General features: G+C 42.2%; 1 protein-coding gene across 1 annotated transcript in view; it reads left to right on the forward strand.

Moving 5' to 3' along the window:
* The first annotated feature begins 10,069 nt into the window (after positions 1-10,069).
* C1QTNF7 (C1q and TNF related 7) overlaps positions 10,070-23,730 on the forward strand; it is a 49,472-nt gene continuing 35,811 nt past the window's right edge. Inside the window, exon 1 of the mRNA XM_027643030.1 lies at positions 10,070-10,406. The gene's annotated coding sequence lies outside the window, so the exon portion shown is untranslated. The remainder of the gene's footprint in view (positions 10,407-23,730) is intronic.

Below are 23,730 nucleotides of genomic sequence, written 5' to 3' on the forward strand. Positions count from 1 at the left end.
ACTTGTTCCTGGCAACAGCAAGGAGAACATTAGCACTCCTCTCCTCCCCTTCCTGCTGCTTTTTCCTCTATAACACCATTCGGCCACACATGCAGATTGTTGTTCCCATGGCCTGGCTGAAAGCACATCATCCCACCAGCCAGTTCTGGACTGCTCCTCACTGCTGCTGCAGCACCTTCCCTCCATCTGCACCATGCTTTGCTTTACCCAGGCACCAAGTTTTGCTATGAGAGTGCAATGCCCCTGCAGCCAGGCTGGGCAGCCTTCATCTCTCCCACAGAAAGGGATGCTGAGAGTTCCAGCACCATGGGAGGAGGCTGTAACGTTTTAGCAGCTTCTGCCTGAGGCACTCCAAAAAGAACCTAGAATGAAGACTCATAGATTCCGGTCTCTGTTTCTTTAATTTAATGAAAAACATGCTGCAGCCTCAATCGAATCCCACCCTCCAGGAAAGTTTGTGCACTCCCTGTCTCAGTAAGTGATTGCAGTATCACTGTGTCCAGCCACATTTCTGAAAACTGTACCATGAACTGCAGCATCGTGTACAGCCCATGGGCCACTGCCGCTTGCTCTGGGCTAAGCAGCCTGCAGAGAAGAGGGTGGTGAGAGCAGGTGGCAACATATTCAGCTACTCAGGTCTAACCTGTTTCCTGACGTGGGTGGGCACCTACAAGGCCGGTGGCCTACACATCCTGCAGCAGGGAGTCCCCCCCATCCCTGCTCCCTATCATGGCCCTTTGCACAACCTTTGATGCACTCTGGGTCCTTCAGTGACTCTTTCTCCTTGCTAATTTGACAGAAATAAAATGTAACTTTTTGCTGGGTGAGTTTGTACCAGACTGACATGCTGAATTTGCCCACAGAGGTATCCAGCGAGTGGGAGGATCAGCAGCAGGAGCACACTGCTTAGTAGGGCAGGATGCTAGGGGGCAGACACCCCATTTTGGTAGCAGGGAACTGCTAGATAAGGTCAGTCTGTCTTTTGGATTGCACTCTGTGATAGCTGGTTCCCCAATGCTCATATATTTAAAACCCATATATTCATGGGCCACCATGACCTGATACCCAGTTTTCTGTTAGTAGCAATACTCAGTTGCACCAAGGTAGCAGTAGGTCTCCACTATAGCAACACACCTTGGACACTGAGGAAAAGCATTAAAACCTTCAGCTGTGCCTGCTGAAGTTGCTAACTTAAACTTCTGGTCTTTCTGGTACATCTCTGAACGCATGAAAGACAGATTTTTCTGCTAACAAAAATAAATGTTCCAGCTTTTTGAGATAAATTGCTCATTCTGGTCACTGCTGTTATACTCCCTCATCAGGTTTAAGTAGTCCAGCTAATTATGATAGCAATGATTTGTTTGTTCTTAATCAGAAGTTTCATTTCAGAAAGTTACCAGCTATATTTTGTTACCATTAGTGTCAGAGAACTTGTATAGGTCAGGAAATGCATAGGGCCAGCAGTCTACTCACTTGGAAAGGCATTCATAGACAATAAAGTTTTATTAACGGAAATTTAATGGCATGGATCTTTCCAGACTTTTCAAAAAGCCTGAGTATAAATGATTTTTTTTTAATTCTGAATCCTTTTAGTTAGGTAACTGCTGGTAGAGCAAGCTGCATTCTGCTCCACTGCTGTACAATGGGGCCATCTGTAATTAATGGAGCTTCAGCCTCCCTGCATTAGTTTTGTCTTAGCTTTGGGGGATAGTGTCAATTAAAAATTAAAAGAATCCTCTTTCCATTAAATTAAAGAGCATTTAAAAAAAGAAATGCCACCCTCTGTTAGCAGTTTAGCAGCCGGAAGGATAGTCTATCAGCCAGCCAGAGAAGGAACAGCAGAGATGAATATATGTGCATATCCATATGTACTGTTTGGTTTTCTTGAGCAATTTTGTCCTGGAGTAACCCTCGAATCATTTGCAGGAGGGTGTCAGATAATGCTTTCTTCAAACCCAAGCCAACTGTATGTGCAGTCAGGGAGAACCGTATGGTGCCTCATGTGCAAGGCTGATATTTGCTGGGTTCTGAAGATAGCACTAAAGCCTGTCTAGCTGACTGTCTCATGGCATGATCCCTGAGCTGCACTTGGCAGCTACCCTTTCTGCCTGAGAGATGCATGGATCAAGGGCCACATTGGATGGCTTGGAAGGTAGGGCATTTCCTGAACTATGTAGAAGACTCACCTCTCTTCAGGTAAGGGACTTTCAGTTTCACCATTCATACAAACCACTCTCAGCAGATAAAGTAAAGGTGTATTTTTTTAATGTGTTTGTCTTCCTGGTTATGCACTGCACAAATTCAGTACAATTCTTGTCCTTCTTGGAGGTATACAGCCTTTTCTTAACTGATGATTTTCTACTGTGGTGACTAACTGCTAGAACTTAATCATGAGTTTTGAGACAGGGTAAATGTGCTGAAACTCATCCAAATGCCATATTTCTGTCTGGAGAGGACTGCCAACATTTCAGCACAAATTGTTATATGTATACACTTAAAAATTCACTTTTTTGGTGTTTGAATTTCTTTTACAGTGAGCTTTTTCACCTCTGTTCAAGGGCAGTAGAGCTTGAAACAACCCATTTTTGAGAGGTTTGTGATATTCTCTGCGCCTCCTTTATATTTGAAGGACTCTCTCCTTGTAAAACATGGTTGGAATAAATGCAGACCTTCATATCCGTGGACTTCATAGCACTTTCTAAATATATAAAATATATGTTGTAAATCTTTTACAAATAGCATTTGTGCAGGGGAGTTTTATATGCAGTTTAGGACTTGCCTGAGGGAATTCAAGTCTAGACCTCTTGCTGCTCAGGAGGATGCCCTGACCATCAGGCTGTGGGCTCCTCTGCCCAAAGGACAGTCTCTACCCTTCTGTGTCACACTACAGTGGAGAAGTTGTGGTAGTTTAGTTACTCTTTAGCCCTGTGCTTAGTGTCCCTGTTTGGAAAGGGCATATCTAGAAACCTAGGGCTGCTCTAGTACGCATGCCAAGCACTAGCAATGTTAGTGTTAAAATAAACATAGCACTGACCCCTGCATTTGTTCAGGAGTTAGGAACTGGGAATGTGGCAAATCTGAATGTGTAAGTGGCACAGCAGAGTGGGTAAATTCTGGAGAACCTTGCCTGAAAGCTGTGATTAATTTCCTAACTCTGTATCAGCCTGTTCATCTCTATCTTTTTTTTATCCTTCTTCATATTCCTGGGAAAAAGTGATAGGTTACAGAAGATTAGTCAAGGAAAATATGGAGTTTGGTTTTAGCTGTGTTGGCAAGGTAGTCAGAAAGAAACTGGAGAGACCAACAGTAGAAGTTAGATCATTGTGAGAAACAGGAATATTAACTGCTTTGTACAAGGGTGGTGGGATCACATAAGATTATTATTTTTCCCAAAAAGATTTATCAAAATATTGTAATATAGTCATAATTTGTCAGCAATTGTGAAGTCCAGTGAACTCAGGCAACTTTTCAAATTCTACATAATCTTCAAGGTCTATGGGAAACACAATGAAATATGCCCTGTTCTTAATTGATTCCTTTTGCACCACATTTTTCACACAGACTTGGCTGTTGGCCTTTCTTTGCTAAGTGAGGGTTTCAACAAGTGAAGAAGATGGATGGCCAAACCAATCAACTCCAGAACATGCAAAAGGTCAAAGCACTCAGCTAGCACATTGCGGACTGCTTCCAGATAACCCAAGCATAATGAATCGGATAACTTTCTCTTTGAACAAACAAAATAAGGAAACTAGAAAGTAGTTCAAGCTGATAATGTTTTCTTTATGACTCAAAGAGCACCATGCATAGCCCTGTGGAGTATGAAAGAGAGTAAAAGTCTTTTCTTAGCCTATTCTGTTGAAATAGAAGAGAACAAAATAAGTAGTTTGCATTTGTAATGCTGAAGAGATTTGTGTCAATATTTAAAGTAAATTAATACTGATGTGTGCAAGCAGAGAAATGTTGTTAACTTTTATGTATAGTTACAGCTTTTTTCTTCGTAAGGGCTTTAAATGAGAGGCTTGTAGAAACATGACCTCTGTACTGTACCCTTTAGTCCTGGGCAATGGACACAGCAAAGCTGAGGGAGCAGAGGAGTGCTTGGGTGCTGCCGCCGCCATGGTCTCTCTTTGTGGTATCCAGTGCCAACAGGTCTACATTGTAACAACTGAACTAAAGCCTAGGACTTAATGTTTTGGTGGGTAGTGCTGGGGGATTCCTGCCTGCAGCATGCCAGTGGCAGCAGGGCTGTGGGAGCTTCACTGGTGCCAGCAGAGCACGAACGAGAACTCTGTGTGCTGCACCCCAGGGCCAGCAGATCTTGCTTTCTCACTTGTACAAACTCAGCACAGGGAAAACTGTTCAGAATGCTCAGAGGAAGTATTTGATTTCCCAATCCTCCCTAATCAGTATGTGTGCTAATTTTTAATGGGTCTCTGTTACTTTCAGGCTTATCTTTAGTTACTGCTCTGCTGCACTTGGCAGAAGAGAAATAAATATAAGCCATTATTGCTACACTATCTTGAATACCAAGCATGTTTTCATTCCATCTAGCTAATATGAGTAGAAGATAAAGTGGAGGCTTATTTCCTCTTTATTTACAAAAATAAAGGAGCGTGATAAGTGGAGACCTCATGCAGAGGAGGCTGTTGTGGCTGTGGAGAGTACATCTCTACAACCACATATGAGATGAAGACAATAATACTGCTCTGAAAGGGAAATGAACTGACAGATGTGAAATTTATTTCCATTTCCATCATAAACAGTTTATGTGGATTCAGAAGAAATAAAAACCTGGATATTTAGTGAAATGTCTTTATCCCTGTAAAGGGGCTTCACCTTAGCCCATGTGAGATCATAACTCCCACTCAAGGTAATATGGAGGTAGACCTTGTTTTAGTGTTGAGGAAGGGCCTGTACTCAGTGATATTACCCTGACACTTTCTGCGAAAGTCCAGCTTTTGGAGAAGAGATGCTTTGGTCTGCGTTTGATACAATGGTCACTCTCTCTGCTTTGGGAAAACAGACTAACTGATACAAAATGAGCTAGAAGATCTATACAAAACATTGCTTTTGGCAGATATTGTTTACTTACAACAGCCCCCACTCATTTCAGGAGCCCTGTAAATTTCACTGGGTTCCAGTGATGGACTGAGGCATCAAAACATCTTTGCAAGTCTGGGCTCTGGTATTTAAGATTCCTACTGGAAAAGTGTGCTATTGAAGGCAAAGGGAGCGGGAAGTGGGGAGTAGTGCTGGAAAAACCCTCATCATGTGGAAGTGTAGGCATTTGAAATGAAGCTCCAACTAAAATTTTAATTGCAAATATGTAGTGAAGGCAATGGAGCTGCAATGTTCTGCCCCATTAAGACTCCAAGCTCTTACACTGAGGTGATCTGACTCACTGGAGGATGAGAAATGTAATGTGCTGTACTTCTTGCCACAAATAACATTTGATTTCAAAACAGTAAGTATACCAGAGTTGTTCCAAGCTGTTCCAAGCAGATAAGATTTAAACCCAGCATGCTAGCTTTACGTTGGTGACTAATGATTGCATGGAGGTGCAAAGCAGAGGTGTCTTTAGGTAATCTCATTGGGTAAATGAGATTTGAACTGTGTTTTCTAGCAAATTTAGGCTTAGGATAAATTATACTTGTTTGAAAAGTCACAGGCCCTGTTGGAGATGCACTTTTCATCTCTTATAGATTAAAAATGCATGTGGAGTTAATCCATTAGTACCTAGGTGCCTCCCTGAGGTGTGCAGCCCCAGAACCTGCACTGTTATCTGGACATGAACTGTTTTTCATTGGTGTTTCTCCATCCCGCAGCCATTCACTTGTTGGACATCTCCAGATGGGTGTAACAACTGGGAATCATATAGTCATAGAATGGTCTGGGTTAGAAGGGACATTAAAGATCATCTAGTTCAAATCCCCACCATGGGCAGGGATGCCACCCACTCAGGTTGCTCAAAGCCCCATCCAACCTGGCCTTGAACACTTCTGGGGATGAGGCAGCCTGTTGCAGTGCCTCAAAACCCTCACAGTAAAGAATTTCTTCTTGGTATCAAATCTAAACCTACTCTCTGTCAATTTAAGGCCATTCCCCCTGGTCCTGTTACCATGTACCTTGTAAAAAGTCCCTCTCCAGCTCCCTTGTAGCTCCTTTAGGTACTGGAAGGTGCTAAAAGGTCTCCCTGGAACCTTCTTTTCTCCAGGCTGAACAATCCCAACTCTCTCAGCCTGCCTTCAGAGCAGAGGTGCTCCAGCTGTCTAAACAGCTTTGTAGCCCCCCTTTGGACTCACTCCAGCAGCTCCACCTCCTTCCTATGTTGTAGGCCCCAGAGCTGGACATAGTGCTCCAGGTAGGGTGTCACAAAAGCAGAGCAGAGAGAAGGGCGGAATCTCCTCACTAGATCTACTGGTCACACTGGCTTTCACACTCATATGCCAGGCCATATGAGCTTCTTGTCAATCAAAAAGCAGCACCCCTTAAAATGGGTCGTGACTTATCATGAAAGCAGGACCTCTTAAAAGCAAACCTATCCCTTCCTATTCTGTTGAGTTGCAAATGCTAGGAGTTAGTGATCAAAAAATCCCCCAACAAACCAAATAATAATAATTAAAAAACTGAAACACTGGAACAAACCCCCCCCACCACCACCCCTGTCAAAATAAGCAGAAAATTCCATGTGTTTTGACATCTTATTTCTTTGTAACAACTGATTTTTCTTCTCATTTAGGACCACTGGACAGTGACATATTTTTGTTTACCAGGATGAAGCCAGTCTCCTGTATGAGGGGAGAATTAGGCTTCTGGCTTTGTGACCTCCTAGAGTTCACTAGACCTTATAAACCTGCTCATTCTCTCAATATTGAGGCAAGAGAAATCCTGAGCATTTACATTTACATCCACTTCTTGGCGATTGAACTGAGTACTATATGGACTTCAATGCATTCAGCCATAACACAGGAAAATCCCAAATCCCAGCATCACAGGATACTTCTCTTTTTAATGCCACAAAATCATAATTCCTTCCTGCCGACAAAACAACTTCTTAGTGGTTCACTGAAGATCAAGGATTTTGTTTGATTCCTGGTTCAGGCACTTGTGTTGGAAACATCCTTGATACTTATTTAAACATGCTGAGTCTTAAAATATTTTGGTAAGAGACGGGACTTAAAGATGTCACCAGGAAACAGTCTCAGCTGCTTGCCACCTGAGAGGATTAAGGATCACAATTCGTCAAGGGTGTGACAACTATATTCCTTAAAGCACATGCATTCTCATGCATCTCTTAAAAACATTCATGTTTTTTGTCTTCAAGATGCAACTCATGTCTGCACTCACAGGACCATGTGAAGACTTGCACTCACAGGTGAGCCAAGGGGCATTTTCTTCCCCTTTGAAATTTCTCCGAGATGAATGATTCCATTTTTCCTAAACCCTATGTTAGTTGTTCTGTTGTACCTGTGAGGACATGAATGCCAAGTAGCAGTTCCTAGCTCAGTGCTGCAGCTAGCAGCTCAATCCTACCTCAGCTGTGTCCGGACACAGCCAAAAGCAAGAAAATCAATGTTCTGGTGAAGTGCTAAAATATGAAATAGTTGCCTAGAACTGTAACTTTAGAGGGATTAAAAACGAGCCTATCATGGCCACCAGCGAACCACTCTATAAATATAAAATCTTTCATTCAAAATAGTCTTCTTTTCTGTTGAACACTTAACCCTCCGAGGCTTGCACAGCACTTTGCAATTTTTCCTTCACTTTTACCCTTGTCTCCTGCCTCTAATCTGAAAAGCCTGGTAAACAAATGAAATAGATTCATCTTCTTCCTTGTAGGACTTTTGCTATATTTGCACTCATATCCCTGGCCCTCTGACAAAGCTTTAACTGCATCTTTCCCCTTATACCTCCTTCCCTATAACCTAAGAGCGGAACTGACAGCTGGTTCTTTAACTTTGTGTTGTGGACCATAGAAAACTACTCAGGTAGTCTCAGAGGGCATAAAATGTTAACAGCTTAGAAGGAATATTTGATTTTAATTATTACTGCTATAAAATTAGTGTGATTGATCTTATTTACTACTTCACCAATGGCTATTTAGCCTTAGTCACATTCCTATAAGGCAGGTAAATAAATGACAGCGAGGAAGATTCCTAGCCCAGAGCTAGGTATGAATCAGTGGCAGAGCTCAGGTTCATAATTCCTGCCAGTCTTCTCCACAGACTGCTAAAAAACATGGGGTTTTTTCCCATGTGATGGGCAACATCCTTTGCTTCCCCAAGAATGACTTATCAGGATGAGGAAGGATCATCTCGTGCTTCCCTAAACAGAAGCAGAAAGAGATCAGCTGAGAGAATGAGGGCAACACTCCCTGGGTAATCTTTAAAACTTCTGTTTAACTCCCACAAGCATGCAGGTACAAGTTTTCAGAGGCTCCAGTACCTAAAAAGATTTGCCTAATGCCTGATCACTAAATGAAAATTAAGATACAGAAATCACTTAGGTACATTTAAGTGACATGACAGGATGGTATTTCTACTTTCACTGTTGCCCACCAGCAACTAAGCTTTATCAGTAGATCCATAGAGCAAAATGAAAATATTCTGATAGAAATAATTTGGGGAAACATTGAGACTTGTAAAATCATATACTGAAGTCTTCACAGCACCATATGGTTTTGTAACAGTTTTCTGTATCCTGATTATTACCATTTAGCGCTGAAATGAAACCCCATTAGAAGAAAAGAAAAAAAAAAGTTTGGTTTTCCTTAAACCCTTTCTTCCAGCTTTGGGCAATACTTTATCTATATGTTTGAATGAATGGGACTCCAGGTTTTAATTCTCAGTTTAAAATATGAAATACTTAATATTTCAGAGTCATGGAAATTAGAACATTCAAACAAACAAGATCTTTCTTAGCCATTCCACAAGTGACATCCTGACATTGACTTGTATTTTCAGAGAAGATTCATTCCTCTTTCAGGGCCATCAAACACCTTTGAAATTTTCAGTCTAATGATTCCATCTTCACTTTCATTAGTTTTGCAATAAAATGTGGCTGGCAAAACCAAAGTCACTTAGTAATAACCACAGTAAACCTTATGTCACCTTAACATCAACAGGTCAGTTGGATGCATTTCCAAAAGTGCTGAATGATTTGGGGTACAGTCTGAGGTGGAATTTTCAGAACCCTCATAAAAAAAAAAAAAGAAAAAAGTTTTTTATGGTACCCACAAGGAAGCTTGGAGACTGAAATTTCCCAAATCACAATATTTTATCATTTGGCTTTTTGTTTGTTTGCTTTTAGCTACTCTGCAGAGAAAACCCATCTTTACAAAAGGGGACCTATTTCATAGGTTCATAAATGCACACCACATGTGCCAACCGTAATTGGTTGAAATAAGTTCCTTGCAAAAAGGAGGAATTTGACATGGGCCTAGGCAACTCTCCTGTATGAACAACATTTTGCATGCTTCACTATATTAATTTGAGCAAAGCAGAACAGAGCCATGCCCAGTAAGTGGATGCCTTTGAAAACCATGCCTCTGTTATTTAAAGCTTGACAGTGTCTCAGAAGGTAGGATCATTGCCATGAACATATTTTGAAACTATCCAAAACCTAAAGTTTGAAACACTCCAAAATCAACATGTTTGTGTTTGTGCTCAACCACGAACCTCAGACACCCCACAGTAGAGGCACCTCACACTATACTCCAGAACAAGCCCTGGAGGAAACCCCTGGCCCTGTCCCCAAAGCCTCAGACAAGGACTAGTGTCTTTTGGCCAATTTGGTGTCCATGTTCATCTGGGAGCTCTGAGCACTTTATGTATTTGAGGCTGTTGCTTCTTCCTGCACTTTGAGGCAGATGCTGCTCCTCCCAAATCCCATGCTGAGGGGACAACATGCCAGAATCAGCACGATTTTTTCCTCTTCTCTGTGCTTTTACTAAGAAGGAGACAGCTTAGCCTATCATGCTTTCCAGAGATGATATAACGTTACCTCGGGGAGGATATGCCCCATGTCCTGTTAGGATTCTGTCATACCACGTCAGTCTGGAGCACATGCTTGCTCCTTGCTCCATGGTATACACTGAGCTCCTTCCAGAAAGAGTTTTACAGCAAGCTCACAGTTGCTTTAAATTAGAAAAGTTGGCAAATGGCCGAGGAAAGAAGCGAGAGCTTATTTAGCTGAGACAGACAGTTACAAAACTCTATGCGAGAGAATCGAGCTTCAGATACCTTTTCACAAAGTACCCTATTTGTCATCGCAGCATTTGAATTTGGTTTAAGGGCTTTTGAATGACCAAAAATTACCTGTTGGCTTGAATTTACAACTCTTACATTACCCAAACGGAGCACGTTACTTTCCCTGAAAAATCCGATGTCATCTACTCGAGTGTGAGGGTAAGTTGTAACTGATTCTACTTTCCTGAACTGACTTCTCTGAAATACATTTGGAGAAGGGGAAGCAATAGAGGGAATTTTCCCATGTATTTTTGCTGGAATACATGGGATTCTGTTAGAAATAGACTGTGGTAAGGTCTCTGTGAAATCTATTTATGTATCTTGTCTTGTAAGAAAAAAGTAATAAACTTGGACATTTATGCACACAACGTTCCCATCAGAAAATTAGAAGACAAATTGTTTTGAAAATCAAAGATGTAATTTTCTGGCAAAAAAGGTAGTTTTAAATGTCTACCTCTCAGGGTTTAGGGTGATTAAATTACCTGAATATTTTGAAATATTTCTCTCTGTCTAGTGTTAATCTTACATTCTACCAACCCAAACCAAAGACTATTTGGGTTTTTTTGCTTGTGAGTGATTTCATTATCATTCCAAGTCTTCACTTGAGCGGTTGTTGCTATGGTTTCATAGAAACTTGTTTTGCAAAAAAAAAAAAGAACTTTATAAATACCAAATAAATCATTTTGCTTCAGGGCTGTGCTATTGCAAAGTTAAGCTCCTGCATTTAACTTGCTAAAGCTTCACAAATATATCCATTTGTTATTATACTGGTGTGTTTCTTCTGTTTGGTTGGTTTTTTTCCAAGGTCATTTAACTTTTTGTGCTTCCATTGCTACCAGCAGTGGGCTTTGTGCCTGTGGGTAGGCTGGGGAGAGAATATGTGTTGTTAAATACAAATGAAATGCAGAGTGTAGAGTGAATAATCACAGTCTTGGTCTGGGTAGGTGAGAGTGTAAATGGATTAGCAGTTTCTTGCTCCCTTTTTTCCCCTGGGTCTCTGGTTACCATTACCCAGGCGAGGCTGAGGAAAGCACTGCCTGCATGCCAGCTGCCCAAAACCTGATACTCACAGTGGTGGCTAATTTCTATCCCAATCATTGTCAAGGAAATGATGAAGCTTTTCAGGCTGATGTTTTAGGAAAATATGGGTGTGAGCACAGCATTACCCAAAGCCCTTGGAGCAGTAATGGAATGGAAATTCAGTAATAGCAACCTGCTTCAGAAATCACACAAGTATTGGTTTCTATAGCTGCATTCAAGAGGCAGAAAATCCTTCTTCCTGTAGTGCCTGCTCCCTGTTTTCCCTGACTTGAGACAACTTCAGCTGTGCTACTGGAGCAGATTTACCCTGGTGAGAATGTAGGGCTGTCAATCCCCCTGATGCTGTGTCCCTGTGGGTCACGCTGTAGGAAATGAATTTAACAGTAGAGAAACAGGGGAGAGAGTGCAGAAAATAAAAACTGGAAGTGGAGGAGCTGATATGCCTGCCCACTGTCATGGAGAAAATCCTAAAATTCTGGTTCACTTTGAAGCTACCCTTGGGTTAAGTTTGTGCTGAGTGGGAAGCCCACCATCACCACTCTTACTGAATTCTGGAAAGGTAGAGGCAGGGACACCTTTATCAGTTATCACCTGGGTGAGGATTACGTGGAGTAGGGATTTGGAACTGTATTACCCTCTCTCAGTGGTTGTCTATTCCTCATCAATGCGATGGGCTGGTGGGAGTAAAGGTGGTAAAGGCTGGTCCTGCTCCATGTTACTTAATGACACAGGAGGCAGGGAGGTGTATGAAATTGAGTATCTCAGACACAGGGGCTGCTTCTGGCTCAGCAGCAATGACAGGGAATGATGCAAATGAAGAATGTAGTGGTTTATTATTTCATTCCCTCCTCTATCTTCACACTTCACTTTTGCATTTATCCACAGTTCAGTTACAGTGACAAGGTGAGAAGGTAGATGGAAATTCATATTCTGAGGGCTGGGTTTGAGTGCCTGCAGGAGAAGTTCCTGTGCCCCATTCACAGAGCTGGCTTATATCCTTAATTTGCTGTGACATGTCCATTCACAGGTCTGTCCCATGAACTGGTAAGCCTAATTTCCAGAGTCCTTAAACAGATGCTACATCAATGTTACGTATACTGTCATTGCATGATCATATAACATCCATATTACCAAAGGAATACATTGCAAATGATAAAATGAGAACTTAGATTGACAAGACAAACTTAACCTCACACAGGAGTGAAAATCCTAAGGCTGCAACCTTTTATACAAATAAAGTTCCTCAGAAAAAATCCAGCGTGCTTGTAGCAAGTGTGAGTAGAGTCCTTCCCAAATCTTCGTTCGCAAAGCCTAGCCATGATGAGGAGAAAAAATACAGAGTTTCTGATTCCATGAGTTGCTTGTCACAGACACAAGACAGGTCAAACTCCATTTTCACTGCTGAAGTGGCTTCTCTGTTAGCCAAAAGGACAGGAAAGCAATTATGTGATTGCCTTGGCAGAGAAATCTAGAGTCTTTGTAGGCTCATTTTCATGGTCCTACCCCCCAAAACAAAGACTGCAAGTGAGATAATTACTGAGATTTACGTTTTAGTCACAGATATTGGGCTGCGAGTGTCAGCAAAGGGTATTCATTTCTGCTCCCAGTCTCTCTAAAGTAAGAGGTACCGATCAGTAGAGTAGTTTTTCTGTTAGGCTGAAGAAGGAATCTAGATTACTCTGATTTCCCAATGCTGAAATAAATTGTTCCTGTTCTTCATTAATTAGGATTCAGTTTTCATTTTGGAAAAGCAGTGTGAATCTGTTCCTGGCTGTTGAGCCTCAAGCCTCACCTATTGTTGGATGCAGATGGGAAAGCTCAAAGCATCTGATTCAAGTCTTCAAAGTTTCACTAAGCCTTAAAGTGGGGATAGGGCCATATGATCAAACAGTCTACACATTTCTGTGGGGGGGGGGGTGTTGGGAAGGACAGAACTATTTAGCTAATTCTTATCACAGAGGAAAATGAGGACCACATGCATAATGGGAAAAATATCCTGGCAGTGGGAGGTATACGATTATAAAATAATCAGAGGGAAAGAAGGAAAGAGAAGGAAAGTCTCACTGTCTGGGATGTTTCACTTAGTCTGGGCAAACCTAGCAGAAATCTGTGGGGAGCAATCTTTCCTAGGCTGAGAGGTGTGATAGTCCATATGTTGTGCTGGAGTTAATGTATTGGCTCATCTTTAGTCTATCTACTGGATTTATCTTCCTCATCCCTGTGAGTATCACGTCCCTCAGACCCAAGTGGGATGCAGCCTACAGGAGTGGAGGCCAAATCTCAAATAAGATTTAATGGAAATAGTTGACTGTGTTTGGACACCATCAGGCCACCCATCCTATTTGCAGTTCACACTCTCCCCTTCCCCTTTGGAAAGACTCCAAACCCAAAATCAGACATCTTGCAACAAACAGGAACATCTGCCAAGGGTCCAAGGTCAAAGCTGGAGAAGGAAGGGAACTGTTCAGTATGGGGATGGGTTTTTCGCATGCAATTCATGCACTCTGTGTTATTTCTCTCATTTTTTGCTATGTTCTTTAATAAAGATATTTTTCTTTCTGGAAAAAGTGAGTTGGAGAGGGTATTAATAGCTGAGGTGGGACCTGAAATGTAGTTTAAAAAATGTGCAATAAAACCAGGGAGTGACATTGCTAGAAAACCAAGGAGAGCACAAATGGCAGAGCTGAAAAGATGTGTCCAGACTGCTCACCCCACCTCTTTCCACTGGTCTGATAGGCCTTGTGACTGGATTCAGGCCAGTGTGGGAGTCCCATCACTGCAGCACAGGGGAAACTGATCTGTGATCTGCTGAGAGAGGCACCTCTTTTGGGTTTTTTACTCCTTGGAAAAAAAGAGAGAAGTCTGTCCTTTTTCTGGATTTGTCCAGGAAAACTCTCCCTTTTCTTGGAGGGGGACTCTCCCTGTGCTGGAACATGCATCTGCTATTCTCACTAGCAGTTACAACTCAAGACCAAAAGTCTTTTCCCTTTTCAGCAGCCTATAAAAACTTGATGTTACGCCAGCCTTGCTAGCCCTGCACTGATGTTCCTGTACAGCGCCAGTCTTCTGCCTTTCAGTGCGCCTGGGGGTTGAACCCGCCTTCCTAACATATCCCAGACTGCTGTTCCAAATCCTTTTTCTCTGTCACTAAGCAGTGGGAGTGCAGAGAAACACCTAGATTACTCTTTGCATCCATTCCTTATTCTAGACACCACGTTGGTATTTATTTTACAGAGCAATTGGCTCATTTGTGTCTTTATAAGCTCCAGCTCTGCACAGATGTGCTCTGAAAGTTATCTTCCAGATACTGTCCTTTTTTAGGCCCCTAAACATGAGGACAGCCTTTGATCATAGCCCTGCATTAGCCACCCTCCCAGTCTCACACATCTTTATTTGTCTCCAACTTCTCTTCAGTTCCTCTATCCTTTCCCTCCTGTAAATTACCAACCTGGTAGCCTTCTAGACCTTCCATTTTTCTGGTGTGTCTATGTGTTAACCCATGGGCTCCCCTTTACCACTTCCTCACAGGGGGCTTCTGAGGAGGGCTAGCTGTCAGCCATTCATCCCCAAACTCGTGGTGGTTGATGGGTCATCCTGTAACCTGCTCAAATGATGTGGGAAGGCACTCTCCAGATTCCTGAGAGCTGATTTTCCAGTGGAAAGACAGAGGCTGCTTTGGTCTCTCTTCAGTTACTGTTTGTGTTATTCATTGCAGGCATTCATACTAGAAAGCGGCGATACATGTCTGCAGATGACCTCTGAGCACCAGATTTGAGGTGGGGCAGCAAAAAATTATTCCAGGGAGAGGTAGTGATTTTGAGAGTGGGAACAGGTTGGTCTATGCTCCAGCAAAACAGCTTGCATAAAGTCCTGGTTGTTGGATCACAGCTCCTCTCCTGGAAGAAAGGCGTTTTCCTTTCTCTCCCTATCTTGGGTAAAGGAAAAAGAAAATAAAGAAAAAGCATCCCCTTTACTGATTCAACTTCATCATCATCAACTTCATCATGTATCTGAGTCTTCCTCATGGGAATGCGAAGATCAAGTAACATCCATAGTCAGGCTGATGGAAACAGTTTAGGCATGATAAGAAGGACCAGGGGTCCTGGGTAGCTGTGAAACAGGTTGTCCTTTTACCTCTCCCCTCTCTCCTGCACCCCCAGAAAGAGCACGTACTGTCTCCCAAGGGTTGACCCTTGGGGTGTCAGAGGGGCTGTGCTGCATAGCCTCCATGGACCTCCATGACTGTGCAATGAATATTTATTTGTTTCTCTAATGGAGTGATTGCATTTCTCTGTATTTTAAGCTTTACAGATGGATGATGCTGCTTTGCATTGGAATGGGGTTTCAGAGTCTGCATTGGGGACTGCCTTCAGCTTTTTAAGGAGAATTGAGAGTTTGATCTGCAGGATTGCCTAGGATGATCCCCTGCATGCTGACAGACCACACACCTCAGTACTGATTAAAAATTTCTGTGCCTGGAGTTTCTCAGACAGAAATACATACACTTTGCACTCACTGTGTCACATCTGAACAGTGCCTCCTGCAGGAGGTGCCCAGCTTGTAGGACCTGTTCTGTAATGCTGGTCTGAGAGCCTGTTCTGAACCTGCCTGGAGTTTCTTGTTCTTACCAATTCTGATAGATTATGGGGAAATCTTGATTAAATGTAGATAATCCTTAAACTCACCTGGAGAAAATGTCCAGAAAAAAAAAAAAAAAGGGCATCTTGGGAATAGGAGCTGTTAGAAACTACCCATCACATTGTCTTCTCCCTTTCTGCAGTCATACTCTGTCCTTGAGAGTCAGGGCTTCTGTCTGAGAATTTTGACTGCCAAAGGCTGGGAAAAAAATGTCTGACTGGTGTGTGTAAAGTATCTGTTTCTGCAGCCCAACAGGGCATTTACTAAACCTCTGCAGTGAAAGCCAGGACACACCAAGGTCAAATCAATCCTTCATGGAGATGCACAGACTGGGTCTGCCATGGGTGCAGCTCCAGGGATGCCCAGGTTATATTTGTATTGCTGTATCTGGCAGGATTTAGCCCCAGCTTTCCCCTCCTGCAGATAATGGCTGGTAGCCAGGAGGGCTGTTTTCATACCTCCTGCACAAGTTGAATGCCCATGTGAAGTACTTTGATGTGATGTATCTCTTGGCCATTTCCAGCCTGCCTTGGCAATCAGGAAGTTATAACACCTCTGCAGGGATATGCCAGAGTTGTAAAACATCTTGGTTCCCTCAGTTAGGATCATTTTCTTCATCAGAAGGGATGGCCAGGCCACTGATTGCCATCAATGCTCATCCTTGAGCAACCTCCACAATGACTCTGGCACAAGGTTTGGATTCCTTGACATCAAGACTTGATGATCCCATAGCGGAAACAGTTTTGCTTGCACAAAAGAAGTGCCAAGACACCCTTAAAAGGAAGAGTCTGCAGAGAGCAAACTGCTGGAGATGCTCACCACTGCTCCTGCCTCGCTGGGAACCATCCTGAACAAGCCCAGGAGCAGGCACACACCTCCCTTGGCCCACCGAGTCCCAGTGCAGAGGGGGGACAAGCCTGATCCTTTTGGACTCCACAGGCAGAGGTGGAAAGGACCATGCCCCGATACTGAATCCCCCCACATTAGAGCAGCCCAGCCAGCCACGTTCCCGTATGCGCCTCCATTCCAAGCTGTCAGCGGAAGCAGATGTTTCTAATTTATCACTAAAACCAAACAACTTAATCCCCAAAATATGCAGCAGTGGGGGGTGAGGAGGGGCCCTTTCACTTAAAGCTGATTTATAAATTGGGCGATTAAGGTTAATTTGTCTATGAATGAAGCAAATATGTGTCAGATATCGTTTCTAACGTTTCCTCCCTCTAATTTTTGCAAGTCTTAAACATCCAAAGCCTTTTCAACCTGAGGCAATGGGATGCGTTCCTATTCTTCTGGCCAAAAGTGGCTGGCACTGCTTCCTTTCATCAACAGCTCTAATATTTATCTATTTGGACCTTCAGAACATTATTTAGATGCAACAGAGGTTGCAGCCCTCTGTAGTACAGGTGCCAGAGGCAGGCCTCAGAGGTAACTCCAGTGTACCCCTTTTGGGGATGTTAGTTCCCCCCTGGCTGCCTGGGAGTGATGGCTGGAGGGCAGCCTGGTGCCAGAGAATCCTATGCTGAAAGCCCTGGCAGTGGGCAAGCCTGTGCCATGGGCTTGCATAGAAACTGCACCCACTTCACTCCACAACATGGCTGACGACACAGATGGGAAGGGGCCTGAGTCCAAGCCCGTTTCAGATCAGACTGAGGAAATTACTGAGCTTGAACAGGCCTGAATCAATTCTAATTTTTTTCTAAAACCACCATTTTTATACCTCAATCCAGACAAGTATAATCACTTTAGCAGTTTTAAGCTACATGCAATGGGGGCACCAGCAACAGTTTATTCTGCAAACCTGCAATCTACTTTTTAATCTTGGAGCCTTTTCCCAAATGAAGAAATGCCATTCAATTCATTTGTACCAGCAATGCAGCCCCTGTACTTTTTGAGAACTGGGCTGCACTTCAGCAAGTGCCACAGTAAGTGGCTTCTCCTCTACCTGGTTAAAGAAGTGCCTTTCCTCATTCTGTGTTCATGAGGGATGGTCAGAGACACCCTCATGTCTGAAAGCTTTGTATTTGTAGGAGAGAGAGTGGTTGCAGCTCATTGCAAGGAAAGAACATTTTGCTTTGATATTTTAGATAGCTTTGTCTGAAATAACCTCAACCTCACTCCAGACTTGATGAAAAGATGAATGAATTTGAAGGAGGAAAGCTGCTTCAAATTCCTGCATATATCTTGAACATTATATTCTGGGGCCCTTATTTTTATTCCTGATTATTTTTTCCAAGGTTGCAGAGAAGAAAGGGCTACAGATTTAACTTGTGGGAGATTTGATTTGCGCATAAAGGACCGTTTTCTCAAACCGCCGAAAGATTAAAGTTAATGTTATACAATCATGTTCAAGGTACATGAGCAGCAGATTTTTGATGGGACAGTGACACAAGCTGCTGATAGAAAGCCTGCTCTCTAATTCCTGAGGAGTTTGTTTTGTCTTGCTACCCCTGATGTAGCTGTACTTGAAATGAGTTTTGCTTTTGGCTGAAGAACATCCCACAATGGAAGAGAATTAATGTCCTTGCCTTAAAGCATCTCCTGGCTTTGTCCATTTTGTCTGACCTCTAAGAGGTAAGGCAATTTAATAAAAAATTCTTTCTGACCCTCAAATAGAAGATCACACACCTCCTTGAGTGCAAGCTCAGGACATTTGTGTCTGAGCATGAGACTTTCTTTTTATGGGTTTTAATGTTATGTGTTGTTGATGTTCCTAAATTATGTAGCTCAGTGAAGCATTCAAAACCAAATGTTCAGCCCTCATGGGGTATGGTAGAAGGCCTAAGGATAAAGCTTTGATGTGGATATAAAGCCATGGTAACTGTCAGGTCCTGAGTCATCTTCCAGTGGCACCCACATGACCAGAAAGGGAATATATATGCTTCCACACAGTTTTGAGCCAGAATTTCTGCTGCTCTAAATTAATTATGCCGCCTCTGCAATCAGTGCAGCAGCACTGATTTGTATCAGCTCAAGGACTGGCCATTTGGATTTCAAGACTGAGAAGTCATATGGACAAGGTATTACACACTACAGGTTTAAAAAGGAGATTTACCTTTTACATTTTAATAACATACTAATATAAATTATGAACTAAAAAGTCAGAATTCTTCCTTTTTCCAATGTGCAGTTTGAAGCATCAACAGGACTTTGCAGCTCCTGAGTTCTTGCCCATTATTCACTAGTCCCTACACTAGCCGAGACCACATGAACAAGTGCCATTAGCATCTCACCTCAAGTGAGAAAATTCTGCAATCCTAATTTGGCTGGCTTGGCAAACCTGAGCAGGTATGCAGCACTGTGTCCAGAACTGGGACTAGTAATATGGGACATCCTCATAAGGGTTACAAAGGAGCTTAACTGGATCACTACAGGAAGCAGAACCAGTCAAGCATAGATCTGTGACCCATACTATATTTTTTTCATTTTTCTCAGAAGTAACACATTGTTTCCTAGCTACATGCCATTTGTATATATAAAACCATGGTGGGAGCATGTATAAAAGAGCATTACTCACCAAAAGCTATAGACATGAGACGGAAGTGTGAAGGCCGTGCATATGAGCCACTTGTTTAAACATAAACATTCTTGTCTTTCAAGACAAGGCTATCTTGTCTTTCAATTCTTCCCAAGCCCTCCTTATGTATGAACTAAATTTCAAAATGAAAATTGATTTCAGGTGTCTTAAGTATATTTTTTCAGGCCTTCAATTTAAACAAGTTACAGCAATCCTCACCTTCATAAAGTTTTTGATCACTGCAATATAAATTCTCACTGACAGCAGCAGAGATCATGGGGACCTTTCCTATTTTCCAGAACCATCTTTTACTAATTTAGATCCCATTCCAGACTGGCTGTTTTTCAGGAAGAATTATTCATTTGATGATCCCTAGTACAGCTGCCTACCACATGTACAGCAGCAGTGTACATGTGCAGCACTTTTTAATTTTCCCCACTTTCAGCCTCAGCGCTGGAACCCATTACATAGCTGGTGTTTCACAAATGCTGTGTTACTTTACCCCTTTCTTCAAAAAATGATCAGTAATAGCAAGGTGGCTATTAATAACTAACAGCTAACTAATAGCAGGAATGCTCAGAGGGCTGACAGCCTGTACAATGACAGCCCAGAGAGATGACCACTTAGTTTCTTACTGTGCAGAGACTGTGATCTCTGGCTAATGTCATCCTCGTGCCCTAAGTCCACATCTGTAAAATGAGATATTATTTTCTGGCTTCAGTGCCAAATAAGTATAATCAAACGACTGGGTAATCAGCTATTGCAATAGTCACGAGTTTGCAATTACCTGAGATAAAGGATGCAAAATCCCTCTGGATCATAATTACTGAGTCATCTCCTTGCTCTTGGGGGTAATGGGGTCAGATGTGCTGCATAGCATGGAAAACTCTGAATAACAGAGTCATCATTGCAGAGATAGCTGCCAGCTGATTAGACCTGCTTTTAGCAGATGTTGGATGAGAGGAACTCCAAAGGTCTCTTCCATCCCAAATTACCCCTGTGATTGTGTTCTAACACTGCACCTCTGCAAATACATCCTCTTGGAGCACTGGAGACCACGGGGCTCACCCCCAAAGTAGTGCTGCAGGACACAGACTGCCTCCATCAGGGACAGACCGAGTCATGCTGGACTGAACTGACTCAGGGCAGCTTGATGCCTCCACCGAAAGTGCTTTGATACATGTGGCTCCAGATTGATCCTAGAAAAAGTATAGGTGCCTTTAGTCAGGACTGTGCCTCCGTGGAGCCAATCAATAGCACAGTTTATGTCCAGATGAACCATCTAAAGGTAATGAAAGTTTATCATGTTAGGAAATATGCTCTCTAGCTCAAATTTACCTGCCATGTCATCTTACATCACCACTGCATCAGTGTTTTAGTCCTTCTTGCCCAGCCTTTACATGAAAACGCGAAACTAAGCCTTGTGGTTCCTGTTGGCTCTGTGTATCAGCAATTAAGTAAAAGATTTTGGAAATAACAGCTACTGGGATGAATATCCCTGTGAGGACCGAATTTTTTAAAACTGTGCATAAAATTAGACGATTTCAAAAAAGTTTGATTAAGATAGTTTAATGGACTGTGTCACCAGGGACCTAGTTTCTCAGGGTCTCAGAGATAACCATAGTTCCATGCCATCCGAGCAGCACTCCCAGCCTGAAGGCAGCACAGCCCAACCAATCTCTTGGGTGCTATTTGAAAGATAAATAAGAAACATAGGACATTAATTTATGTGCCAAGGTCTGCACTGCCTCTAGGGTTAAAGAAAAAGGAAGAAGAAGAAAAAACATTTTAACATTTTTGATGGGGTTGATCACGACACAGACTTTATCCTACATGTCTCGTACTTTTCCATCTGTGTTACAGCTCATGGGGTCCTGGCCAAGGTTCTGTGTTCACATTCACAATTGCAGTTGTAACTGCGACCCTTGGTTTGGTAACTATTTTCTTAACTGCTATATAAACATCTGTGAATGCATATACAGTATTCAGTAAAGCAGATGACATTTGCAGTGACCAGCTGCCTCCAGTCATGAGACAAGATTGCACACGGCCACAGTAAAACAGAGCACCCAGAGGCTTGCAGGGCTTACACAGTTGGGGTGTGGCTGAAATGGGCTGGGGAGAAATGACATCGTCCATGCCTGGGGGGCTGCAAGTGCACTGCCCAATGGCTTGTTTCTTCCTCAGTCAAAAGCCAGATCCCTGGGGCAGAAACCAAGTCATGCCTCGGAATAATTAGCTGGCACACAAATTACTGCTGTGTTTTAGATGTTGCTATTGAAAACAACACCGTTGGGTCCTCAGAAGTTAGGTATATATTCTGCTTGTCTCTAAACACTTCACAAAGCAGCAGGTCGTAGCTCCCAACCAGTTTTTGAAGTTTAGCCTCTGGTAACTCAGGCAGAAAGCTGGATGGGCTCTGATACACCCTGCTCACGGGACTGCTGCCTGCAACCCGGGCGTGTGCGAGCAGTCCCGTGTGCCAAGGCTTGTTCCTACAAACCAGATCACGAGGTCTCCACATCATAAAATGAGAGTAAAAGTAAAAAATCCTAGCTATTTTCCAAAAATAGAAAAGATGAACCAGGAGAGAGGGAGAAAAAGCATCCTTGCTGCTGGTTTAGCAGAGAGGGGAGAGGTCCAGCAAGGTAGGTGACAACAGGCTCAGCTCTGCGTGGCTGAGCAGGGCAGCTCTGCACCCACCTGTGGGAATGAGTCCTAGGTGTGAGACTTGAACCCACTGCAGACAAAAGGTGTTGTGGTATCTTAAGAATAACACTTATTCTCACAACAGTTTTAAAGTAATAGCTTTCAAACATGTATTTTAATAAAAAAAACCCCAAACAACAGCAACAACAACAACAAAAAAAAATGCAAATAATTTGAAATTCAAGATATACATGTGTGGTTTGACACTGCCTCATATTTTGAAAATGTTAGTGGAGAAAGGGAAGGTGAAAATAGCAGGAGCAGCTGAAAAGAGTAAAAATTAATTTATTGTAGACTTAGGGTTTCAGTATTTGACAAAAGAAATTATACAAATGGAAACTAAATTGAAACTGAAGCTTCTCATATTCAACAAAATATATCACTGCTACTAGTCAACTACAACTGGGAGAGACAATTTAATTACTAATAAACGACTTTGAAGTTGTACATGTGTTTTCGTGTCTTAATAAAGTTACAAAAAAAAAAAGCAAAAATAAAAGCTGAACCCAAGTCTGAGGTTCAAGAAAAAAAATGTGTAGGGGATTTTTTCAAGTCCGTTGTCACACAAGGGGAAAAATACAGTTGACAAAGGAGATCATTTGATCATTCATCGTTAAAAACTACTACTTCCTTAAGCTAGAAATGCTTATTAAAAGGTTTGAGGGCTTTTTTGTTTGTTTGTTTGTTTTATCTTTATGTTTCATAAACCCAGAAAAATTGCATTTACAATATTTTAAAGTTTGATGTTAGACTGTAAGCTTGTTTTTCTTTTCCCCTCTTTTGCAACTGAATACAACGGAATGAATAAGGACTTTGATTTTCTTTCTTATCTTTGCTGCTCCTCTAATAGGTTTTTTCATCCTCTACATAAAATCTCTGTCCTCATTGTCTAAGAATTATATTACTATATTTAAACTATTTTCTTTATTTTTGAAAGTGTAACTTTACAATGGAGCAAGGAATTTCTTTTTTTCCTGAAACATTACATTTACCTATTTTAAGCTACGTCATTATTTTGCTTTTCTTATTCATCTCCATATTTGCTCTACTGAGGAAATATTTGTTCTACTGAGGACATGTTCCAAAAGCTATGCTTGTTTTTATGAAGTTTAATAAGTATAAGTAGACAAAAGGAAAGAGGAACAGAAAAAAAAAAAAGAAGTAAACAGATCTTTTGAAGGAGAAAAAAATCTGAAAAACACTCGTTTTTCTTGCAGGCGATTCATTGCATTTGTGATGTCTAAAATGCTAAAATTCATTCTGGGTTACATTTCCTGGCTGAGATACAGAGAGATTCTCAGAAAATCGAGGTTTGAAATAGAAAGTCAGCAGTAACCTCATATGGAAGACAAGGAACGCCAGCAGAGGGGACAGAGCCTGAGAGCACTGCCACTTGGGAGCCATGAATTGAAATAGAGAAGCCTGTCATTTTTGTTTTATTTTTAAAATATCAGAAAAAAATAAAAGGCGAAAACACGCATTGTGTTTTCGTTTTGCCGTGCCTGTGCTGGAAGCATTGCTCACATACCCTCCTGGTACAGAGCACACATGCCACGGTTTCTGCGCTGCGATCGCTCGCTC

This window comes from Corapipo altera, unplaced genomic scaffold (assembly GCF_003945725.1).
Source record: "Corapipo altera isolate COAL_440 unplaced genomic scaffold, ASM394572v1 22, whole genome shotgun sequence".
NCBI lineage: Eukaryota > Metazoa > Chordata > Aves > Passeriformes > Pipridae > Corapipo > Corapipo altera.